The sequence below is a fragment of the Oncorhynchus tshawytscha genome, linkage group LG20, assembly GCF_018296145.1.
Source record: "Oncorhynchus tshawytscha isolate Ot180627B linkage group LG20, Otsh_v2.0, whole genome shotgun sequence".
Classification (NCBI taxonomy): Eukaryota; Metazoa; Chordata; class Actinopteri; order Salmoniformes; family Salmonidae; genus Oncorhynchus; species Oncorhynchus tshawytscha.
This window is the reverse complement of record NC_056448.1, coordinates 30,615,933-30,626,176: the sequence shown is the minus strand read 5'-3', so window position 1 is coordinate 30,626,176 and position 10,244 is coordinate 30,615,933. Positions and strand designations below refer to the sequence as shown.

Sequence of the window (10,244 nt, the reverse complement as noted above, 5' to 3'; positions counted from 1 at the left end):
AAAATCAATGTGCTCCTGTACAGTGTTGGAAAAAGTACCCAATTGTCATAATTGATTAAAAGTAAAGATGCATTAATAGAAAAGTGAAAGTCACCCAGTAAAATAGAGTAAAAGTATTTGGTTTTAAATATAATTAAGTATCAAATGTGATTGTAATTGCTAAAATATACTTAGTATCAAAAGTTAAAGTATAAATAATTTCAAATTCCTTATATTAGGCAAAACGGATGGTACGATTTTGGTTTTTAATTTATGGATAGCCAGGGGCACACTCCAACACTCAGACATAATTTACAAACAAAGCATTTGTGTTTAGTGAGTCATACCAGATCAGGTGCAGTAGAGATGACCAGGGATGTTCTCTTGATAAGTGTGTGAATTGGACCATTTTCCTGTCCTGCTAAGCATTTGAAATGTAAGTACTTTTGGGTGTCAGTGAAAATCTATGGAGTAAAAAGTACATTCTTGTATATAGGAATGTAGTGAAGTAAAAGTCTTTTTTTTTTTTTTACACAAAAAAACCTACTTAAGTAGTGCTTTAAAGTAGTTTTACTTCAGTACTTTACACCACTGCCCTTGGCCACGTGGCCTGTTGGTATTTTGCCATGATTACTACAAGTTTAGATAGCTGGCTAGACTGAATTACCAATCTAAAAACTGTTAGCTGACATGGCTAATTGAGTGACTGACATAACGAGAAAACTGGTGATGCACAACCACATTTCTAAATAGCACCTTGTGTATTCTACTATTCTAACTAAGTTTCAACAGTAAGTTGAGACCCCGACTGAGTTCCTAAAAAAAACATTTGAAATACATTTATTAACATCTACATTTGCCACATTTATTCTATACAGACACCTTAATGCAAACTTTTAAATGATATTATGTGAGCTAAGCCTACAAATAAAATATGTAAAAACGTTTACATTTGAGATTACTAATGTTACTGTCCCCACTACAAAATATTGTTACGTTACAGCCTTATTCTAAAATTTATTAAATACATTTGTTTCCTCATGTACACACAATACCCCATAATGACAAAGCAAAAAGAGGTTTTTATAAATGTTTGCACATTTATAAAACATGAACTAAAATGTGACATTTACATAAGTATTCAGACCCTTTTTAGTACTTTGTTGAAGCACCTTTGACAGCAATTTACAGCCTCAAGTCTTCTTGGGTATGACTCTAAAAGGTTGGCACACCTGTATTTGGGGAGTTTCTCTGCAGATCCTCTCAAGCTCTGTCAGGTTGGATGGAGAGTGTTGCTCTACAGCTAATTTTAGGTCTCCAGAGATGCTAAATTGGGTTCAAGTCCGGGCTCTGGCTGGGCCACACAAAGCCATTCAGAGACTTGACCCGAAGCCACTCCTGCATTGTCTTCGCTGTGTGCTTAGGGTTATTTTCCGGTTGGAAGGCGAACCTTCGCCCCAGTCTGAGGTCCTGAGCGCTCCGGAGCGCTCTTCATCAAGGATCTCTCTGTACTTTGCTCTGTTCATCTTTCCCTCGATCCTGACTAGTCTCCCAGTCCCTGCCTCTGAAAAACATCCCCACAGCATGATGCTGCCACCACCATGCTTCACTGTAGGGATGGTGCCAGGTTTCCTCCAGACGTGATGCTTAACATTCTGGCCAAAGAGTTCAATCTTGTTTCTCATGGTCTGAGTCCTTTAGGTGCCTTTTGGCAAACTCCAAGCGGGCTGTCATCTGGCTTCTGTCTGGCTACTCTACCATAAAGCCCTGATTGGTGGAGTGCTGCAGAGATGGTTGTCCTTCTGGAAGGTTCTCCTATCCGCAGAGGAACTCTGGAGCTCTGTCAGAGTGACCATCGGGTTCTTGCTCACCTTCCTGACCAAGGCCCATCTTCCCTGATTGCTCAGTCTCCTGGGTGGCCAGCTCTAGGAAGAGTCTGAGTTGTTCCAAACTTCTTCCATGTAAGAATGATGGAGGCCAATGTGTTCTTGGGGACCTGTTAATGCTGCAGAAATGTTTTGGTACCCTTCCCCAGAAAATTCCTTCGACCTCATGTCTTGGTTTTTGCTCTGACATGCACTGTCAACTGTGGGACCTTTTATATAGTGTGGCGGAATTATTGAAATCAAAAGGAGACTTTTAGATTTCCTAAAAATAATCCAACTTTATTCTTTAATTACTGCAGTAATGGAGCTGGTCGGTAATCACCCCTGGAGGTGATCACTGAGAACTCAACGAGATGGTTTGAGCCACAACATTTTATAGCAAAGTCCATCCTTCTTCAGTCTATATGACAAACAACAGATGTATGGATTGGGTCACAAGGTTAAGAGTTGTATGAAAGATACTTATAATTCACAGCAGACAGTATCTGCTGTAAAAAACAGTTCTCATTGTGTAGAGACCAGGGTCTGGCCCCCAACTCCATACGGGAGCCATCTCTTCCTGGTACCCCAGTACAGAAACATTAACTCATGCTCTGGAATGTGGTATCACCCAAAGACATCGTAAATCTCCTATCAGTGTTATCTCCCAGAGGCCCACTTTCAGTTCACACAGACACAATAGAGTTATAAGAACCCTCTATTCTGTTGCATTAAACAACCATTTGATGCAATAAAAGTATTATAACATACTCTTGTAATTTCCACCATAATAGACAGGTGTGTGCCTTTCCAAATCATGTCCAATCAATTTAATTTACCACAGAATGACTCCAATCAAGTTGTAGAAACATCTCAAGGGTGATCAATGGAAACACAATGCACCTGAGCTGAATTTAGTCTCGTAGGAAAGGGTTGGAAAACTGTTTTGTATTTTTAATACATTTGCAAATATTTCTGAACCTGTTTTCGCTTTGTCATTATATGGTGTTGTGTGTAGATTGACGAACATTTTCTATTTAATCCATTTTAGAATAAGGCTGTAATGTAACAAAATGTTGAAATAGTCAAGGGGTCTGAATACTTTCCTAATGCACCTGTAGCATCAGCAATCCAAAGTGGATCTCAACCCATACTTTAAGAAAGGCTGCAGTAAAGCATCGGGTAACATGGTGCCAGATAAGAGTCTTTCATTCTCTGCCGAGAGATTCCAAAATCCGGCAGGCCTTGCAACGTGCCTTCTCTCTCCAGCCTGGCCTGGGAACCGACTCCCTACCCTTCTCCTTGTTCACTCCACACCTGAAATGAGTCGCAGCCACCAGCCAAATTCTGGTAAATGGTCTGAGATGCTGCTGACATTTTTCATCCAACAGAGATAATGGATGATGGACATACGGTTATTTTCAGGCCCTTGGACTATAAGGAACTCCCTCCAGCTCACAGTTATACCAATGCATCAGTGTGTACACTCCAGGAACCACAGCCTCACTGTATGTGCCAAATGTTCTAAAATAAACCTTCATGCCGGTTCACCTTATATTATTGTAGCGATTATTTGATAATTGTTTATTTACTTGAGTAAAACCCTCACACCTGCATCCATTCTGTATATTCAGGTTAAGCTGCCTACCTACCATAGGTATGTAGCATGCCTTGACTAAAATACCCTCTTCTGTTTGATCATTCAAACTTCTCTTACCGCTCTTAAATGTAACCATGTGTACATTGTATTAAATGTGAAACAAGATATGGGCTTGCAATCATAATCAATAAAATCATTTGAACCATATCAAGATTTGTGGTGGTTATATGAATCTGAATTCCACTTGCTTTCTACGTTGTGTCCATAATTTATTTTAACACCAGTTCATAATTACATCCAAAGCACGTCCCCAAAGAACTTTTTATTTATCTTTTTGTACTTTTACCCCTTTTCCTCCCCAATTTTTTGTGATATTCAATTGGTAGTTACGGTCTTGTCCCATCGCTGCAACTTCCGTACAGACTCTGGTGAGGCGAAGGTTGAGAGCCATGCATCCTCCACACTGCTCGCTTAACCCGGAAGGCCAACCAAACCAATGTGTTGGAGGAAACACTGTCCTGCTGGCAAAGTCAACTTGCAGGCGCTCGGCCCGCCACAGGGAGACACTAGTGCGCGATGGGACAAAGAAATCCCGGCCAGCCAAACCCTCTAACCCGGATGACGCTGGGACAATTGTGTCCTGCCTCATTGGTCTTCCGGTCACGGCCGGCTGTAACACAGCCTGGGATCGAACCTGGGTCTGTAGTGCCGCCTTAAGCACTGCGATGCAGTGCCTTACTGCTGTGCCACTCGGGAGGCCCCCCCAAAGAACCTTTGGTTAGAGGGAGAGACCTCTGGGACTGACATGATTTATGGTAAACAGAGACCTCTGGGACTGACATGATTTATGGTAAACAGAGACCTCCGGGACTGACATGATTTATGGTAAACAGAGACCTCTGGGACTGACATGATTTATGGTAAACAGAGACCTCTGGGACTGACATGATTTATGGTAAACAGACCTCTGGGACTGACATGACATGATTTATGGTAAACAGAGACCTCTGGGACTGACATGATTTATGGTAAACAGAGACCTCTGGGACTGACATGATTTATGGTAAACAGAGACCTCTGGGACTGACATGATTTATGGTAAACAGAGACCTCTGGGACTGACATCAAATCAAATCAAATCAAATTTTATTTGTCACATACACATGGTTAGCAGATGTTAATGCGAGTGTAGCGAAATGCTTGTGCTTCTAGTTCCGACAATGCAGTAATAACGAGCAAGTAATCTAACTAACAATTCCAAAAAAAACTACTGTCATACACAGTGTAAGGGGATAAAGAATATGTACATAAGGATATATGAATGAGTGATGGTACAGAGCAGCATAGGCAAGATACAGTAGATGATATCGAGTACAGTATATACATATGAGATAAGTATGTAAACCAAGTGGCATAGTTAAAGTGGCTAGTGATACATGTATTACATAAGGATGCAGTCGATGATATAGAGTACAGTATCAACGTATGCATATGAGATGAACAATGTAGGGTAAGTAACATTATATAAGGTAGCATTGTTTAAAGTGGCTAGTGATATATTTACATCATTTCCCATCGATTCCCATGATTAAAGTGGCTGGAGTAGAGTCAGTGTCATTGACAGTGTGTTGGCAGTAGCCACTCAATGTTAGTGGTGGCTGTTTAACAGTCTGATGGCCTTGAGATAGAAGCTGTTTTTCAGTCTCTCGGTCCCAGCTTTGATGCACCTGTACTGACCTCGCCTTCTGGATGGCAGCGGGGTGAACAGGCAGTGGCTCGGGTGGTTGATGTCCTTGATGATCTTTATGGCCTTCCTGTAGCATCGGGTGGTGTAGGTGTCCTGGAGGGCAGGTAGTTTGCCCCCGGTGATGCGTTGTGCAGACCTCACTACCCTCTGGAGAGCCTTACGGTTGAGGGCGGTGCAGTTGCCATACCAGGCGGTGATACAGCCCGCCAGGATGCTCTCGATTGTGCATCTGTAGAAGTTTGTGAGTGCTTTTGGTGACAAGCCGAATTTCTTCAGCCTCCTGAGGTTGAAGAGGCGCTGCTGCGCCTTCCTCACGATGCTGTCTGTGTGAGTGGACCAATTCAGTTTGTCTGTGATGTGTATGCCGAGGAACTTAAAACTTGCTACCCTCTCCACTACTGTTCCATCGATGTGGATGGGGGTGTTCCCTCTGCTGACATGACATGATTTATGGTAAACGGCTTAAAGAGCAAAAATACAAAACATGTAATAAACGTTTTCTGAATTCTAATTACAAAGAAACAATAAATGCAATACCCACGTGTAGCCATCTGAAATGACCACACATACATAGCATGTGTATAGGAAATACCAGAATTGGGGTCAATTCCATTTCTATTATTGACAATTCAATAATAGAAAATTAATTATTGAAAAACAATTTTAATTCTTCAATTCGGATTTCATTGAACACTAGTAAAGAGAAGGAAGTTCATTCGCATCGGTGGAGGTGCAGAGTAATGCAGTCATAACATTACTGTGTCGTGTTTAGGAGGGAATGCACATTATTAATTTGACAGGTTTTCTAACCAGACAAACTCCGATGTTGGCTCACTTTAAGAGTAATGGTGCTGCTGATAGGTTCCTCATCTGGGTTGTATTCATTAGTGTGCACTGTTTCAAAATGTAGCAAAATGTTTTCCAACAGAATACAAAAACAAGTGTTTCTTATTGGATAAGTTCAGATTGTCCCCTCCTGTTTCAGTCCGTTTTCTTCCGTTTGGGGCCTGATAGTGGACACTTCGGCTGCATCTCAGTCTACAGTGGCTTCCTCAGTTTGTTTCCCCCTTCATCTGCACTGATCTGGAAACTGGTGATGTCATAGGTGAATTTTATTTGGATTCACTTTGACATGGAATCCTAGGATTTGCTAGCCTTGCCCCCTCGGCTCCTCACTCCGGTGTAGCAAAAACTCTTCAAGTGGTTCTTGCCTCAGAAGTCCTTCTAGGAAGGGAAGGGAGGGATGGATGAAGAGAAGGGAGGGAGGGATGGATGAAGAGAAGGGAGGAATGGATGGAAGGAGGGATGAGACAAGGTTAGATCAGTGTATTCATTACACTTTGAAATGTAAATGGCTGCTTACCGTTTGCTGCTCCCAGTGTGAAAGAAATAACCATGAGAAAAAAGTGAATGGAATGTCGGCAAACGGCTTGCTACTCCCCAGTGTGGTCTTTGTTGAGCTAGGTTAGGGTTGCGACTAGGGTTAAAGGCTTATGTCTGGGTTAGAGTTAGTTAGGACGGAGCCTTACCTTGATGGTTGTCTTGACGACCCCGTCAGGTTTGGGCTTCTCTCCTCCTGCCTGACATTGGGTTGGCCCTCCCCTCAGCGTCGGAGGGACTGAAACGGACAATAAGAAATTGTTTACATTCACCATAATCTGAGTGTAAGGTTGAAATATTATAGAAGAGGTCTCTAAGCAGTGTGTCTATTACTAAGGTATTTCAGGATGTTTTTCAGGTGTGGTTGATGACGGCAGGGTGCAGGTCTTTAACATTGTCCTCAAAGTATGTTTGAGTGACAGAACAACGGACCAATCAGTTAAGGGAGAAGAAAGAGAAACAGAAGGGAGAGAAACAGAGGAGAGAGAAGCCCATTCACCTTGAGTGAATGGGCACACAATCCAACCTCATATACTACCAGGTGTGAGGTGAACAGGTGTGCTATGATATCACAGAGGTGTGTGTACGTACCCGATTAGCAGTATCTGAAGCCCTCGATCTCCATCTTAAACCCATACGGCTTCAAAACCCGCTCAGTGTTATCTGAGAGACAGAGAGAGATGCTAGGTCAAACAGTCTATATCAATTAGATCCACACAGATGCTAGGTCAGTTAAACAGTCTACATCAGTGGTTCTGAAACGTTTTATAGTCCGTACCCGTTCAAACATTCAACCTCCAGCTGCGTACCCCCTCTAGCACCAGGGTCAGCGCACTCTCAAATGTTGTTTTTTACCATCATTGTAAGCCTGCCACACACACACTATATGATACATTTATTAAACATAAGAATGAGTGTGAGTTTTGTTACAATCCGGCTCGTGGGAATTGACAAAGAGCTCTTATAAGACCAGGGCACAAATAATAACCATCTTACATATAAAACCTTATTTGTTCATCGGAAATTGTGAATATCTCACCACAGTTTGAGAAGGGTGTGCTTGAAAAGATGCATATAACTCTGCAGCATTGGGTTGTATTGGAGAGAGTCTCAGTCTTAAATCATTTTCCACAAACAGTCTGTTCCTGTATTTAGTTTTCATGCTAGTGAGGCCCGAGAATCCACTCTCACATAGGTACCTGGTTGCAAACGTCATCAGTTTCTTAACAGCGCGATTTGCCAAGGCAGGATACTCTGAGTGCAGCCCAATTCAGAAATCTGGCAGTGGCTTCTGATTAAAAATTCAATTTTCACAGAACCGCTTGTTGCAATTTCAATGAGGCTCTCTTGTTCAGATATCGGTAAGTGGACTGGAGGCAGGGCATGAAAGGGATAATGAATCCAGTTGTTTGTGTCGTCCGTTTCGGGAAGGTACCTGCATAATTGCGCACCCAACTCACTCAGGTGCTTCACTATATCACATTTAACATTGTCCTTAAGCTTGAGTTCATTTGCAAACAAAAAATCATACAATGATGGAAAGACCTGTGTGTTGTCCTTGTTAATACAGACAGAGAAGAGCTACAACTTCTTAATCATAGCCTCAATTTTGTCCCGCACATTAAATATAATTGGAGAGTCCCTGTAAACCTAGATTCAGATCATTCAGACGAGGAAAAAACATCACCCAGATAGGCCAGTCGTGTGAGAATCTCATCATCATGCAAGCGGTCAGACAAGTGAAAATAATGGTCAGTAAAGTCAACTTTAAGCTTGTCTCCAAATTTTAAAAAAATGTGTCAATACTTTGCCCCTTGATAACCAGCGTACTTCTTTATATTGTAAAAGTGTTACATGGTGGCTGCCCATATCATTGCATAGTGCAGAGAATACACGAGTTCAGGGGCCTTGCTTTAACAAAGTTAACCATTTTCACTGTAGTGTCCAAAACATCTTCCAAGCTGTCAGGCAGCAAGAGCCTCTCTGTACCCAAGTGGCATCGGGAGCAACTGTTTTCACGCGCGTTACCACTCCACTATGTCTCCCTGTCATGGCTTTTGCATTATCAGTACAGATACCAACATGAGCAGCAGCTACGTTTGGCTACATACGGACCGTTAGTGGAATTCCCATGAGAGAGTAACGGTTAATGTGATTGGATGTTAATTATTCGACTAGACTACCTGTAATTGGCATTGTGTTGTTAATTCGCTGAACACTAGATGGTTTAATTTTATTTTGGGCAGTAAAACGAAGCTATTCAGGCGAGAAAAAAACCTCACCCAAATGTATAGCCCCATTGGAAAATATAAATGGACTGTTTTGAAAATGTGAAGAAAAAAATGTACAAAAAAATGTGAATCACATTTTTATCTGGCGTACCCCCGACGGTTTTGTGCGTACCCCAGTTTGGGAATACCTGGTCTACATCAATTAGATCCACACTTAGAGACGCTAGGTCAGTTAAACACACATCAGACAGAAACACCTGTGCCTGTGCGTACATCCTGTGAGTGCGTCCTCCACCTCGGCCAGCAGGGGGAGCTCTGTGTGAGATGAAGGTGAAGGTGTGACTGGGTCGTCTGCTTGCACCATTCTACAGATGGAGAGCGAGGCTGAATTGCTGAGCTTTATCCACCCTCTTATAGAGCTCTGCTCAAATGTAGTGCACTACAGGAGGAATAGGGTGCGATTTGAGATGTAACCTTTGTGTGTCATTTCAGAGTTGCAGCTTGTTTCCATCTCTACGTGAACAATAAAGTTGTATTCTGTTGTGGTGATACTTACTGTTCGACGCAGTGGATGTAGGGCTCAACGGTGATGGGGAAGTCAAAGTTGATGAAGTTGGAGACATTCTGGAAGTCGATTCTTCTGGAGACTCCTTACTCCTTAGCTCTGTGAGGGTCAGGGGTGAGGTCAGAGGTGAGGGGTCAATGTACCGTCACCTGGGGTGTATTAACTATGAAGCAAATGTAACAAAAACGGGGAGGGACCATACAGAATTTGTCATTTCATTGCAAAATGTTTTCTGTTTGAAGCGTTTTGCAACTGTTTGCTATGGTATGCACTAATGACTTCATCCCTGCATTAGTGTAGAGTAGAGGACTTCCCTGGCACAATAGGCAGTCAGCTGGCGGATCATGGCCTGTACCTGCTGCCCCATCTCCTTGGTAGGAAACAGGATAAACACTTTCACATGCAAGGTTCAAGATTTTACTCCAGCTGGCCGTTCTGTCAGTTCGATTTTACTCCAGCTAGCTGTTCTGTCAGATTTTACTCCAGCTGGATGTTCTGTCAGTTAGATTTTACTCCAGCTGGCTGTTCTGTCAGTTAGATTTTACTCCAGCTGGCCGTTCTGTCAGTTAGATTTTACTCCAGCTGGCTGTTCCCCTCGCTACATCACCAACTACTATGATACTACTACCTAGTCATAGCCCAATTGAAGGTCTATGCTACTACTACCAGAGATGGTCTAATGTTATATGACCCTTGCTACTACTGCTTCTCACCTGTTTGGATGTCAGGATGCGCTGGATGACAGGTACAGCGTAGGCATCGTTTTTCCTAACCCGGTCTTGGCACAGACCAGAAGGTCCTTGGCTTCCAGAGCCAGAGGGATAGCTTTCTCCTGGATCAGAGTGGGCTGAGCCCAGCCGAAGTCTGCCAGCGCCTG

The 10,244-nt window shown here is 42.7% G+C and overlaps 1 long non-coding RNA gene across 1 annotated transcript; it reads right to left on the bottom strand.

Moving 5' to 3' along the window:
* Positions 1-5,639: 5,639 nt before the first annotated feature.
* LOC121840157 lies at positions 5,640-9,720 on the bottom strand. Its single transcript, XR_006079430.1, has 4 exons — positions 9,359-9,720; positions 7,163-7,234; positions 6,721-6,809; positions 5,640-6,415 (listed from the first exon to the last, which is right to left on the bottom strand). It is a non-coding gene; the product is annotated as an uncharacterized LOC121840157 (long non-coding RNA).
* Between the last annotated feature and the right edge of the window lie 524 nt (positions 9,721-10,244).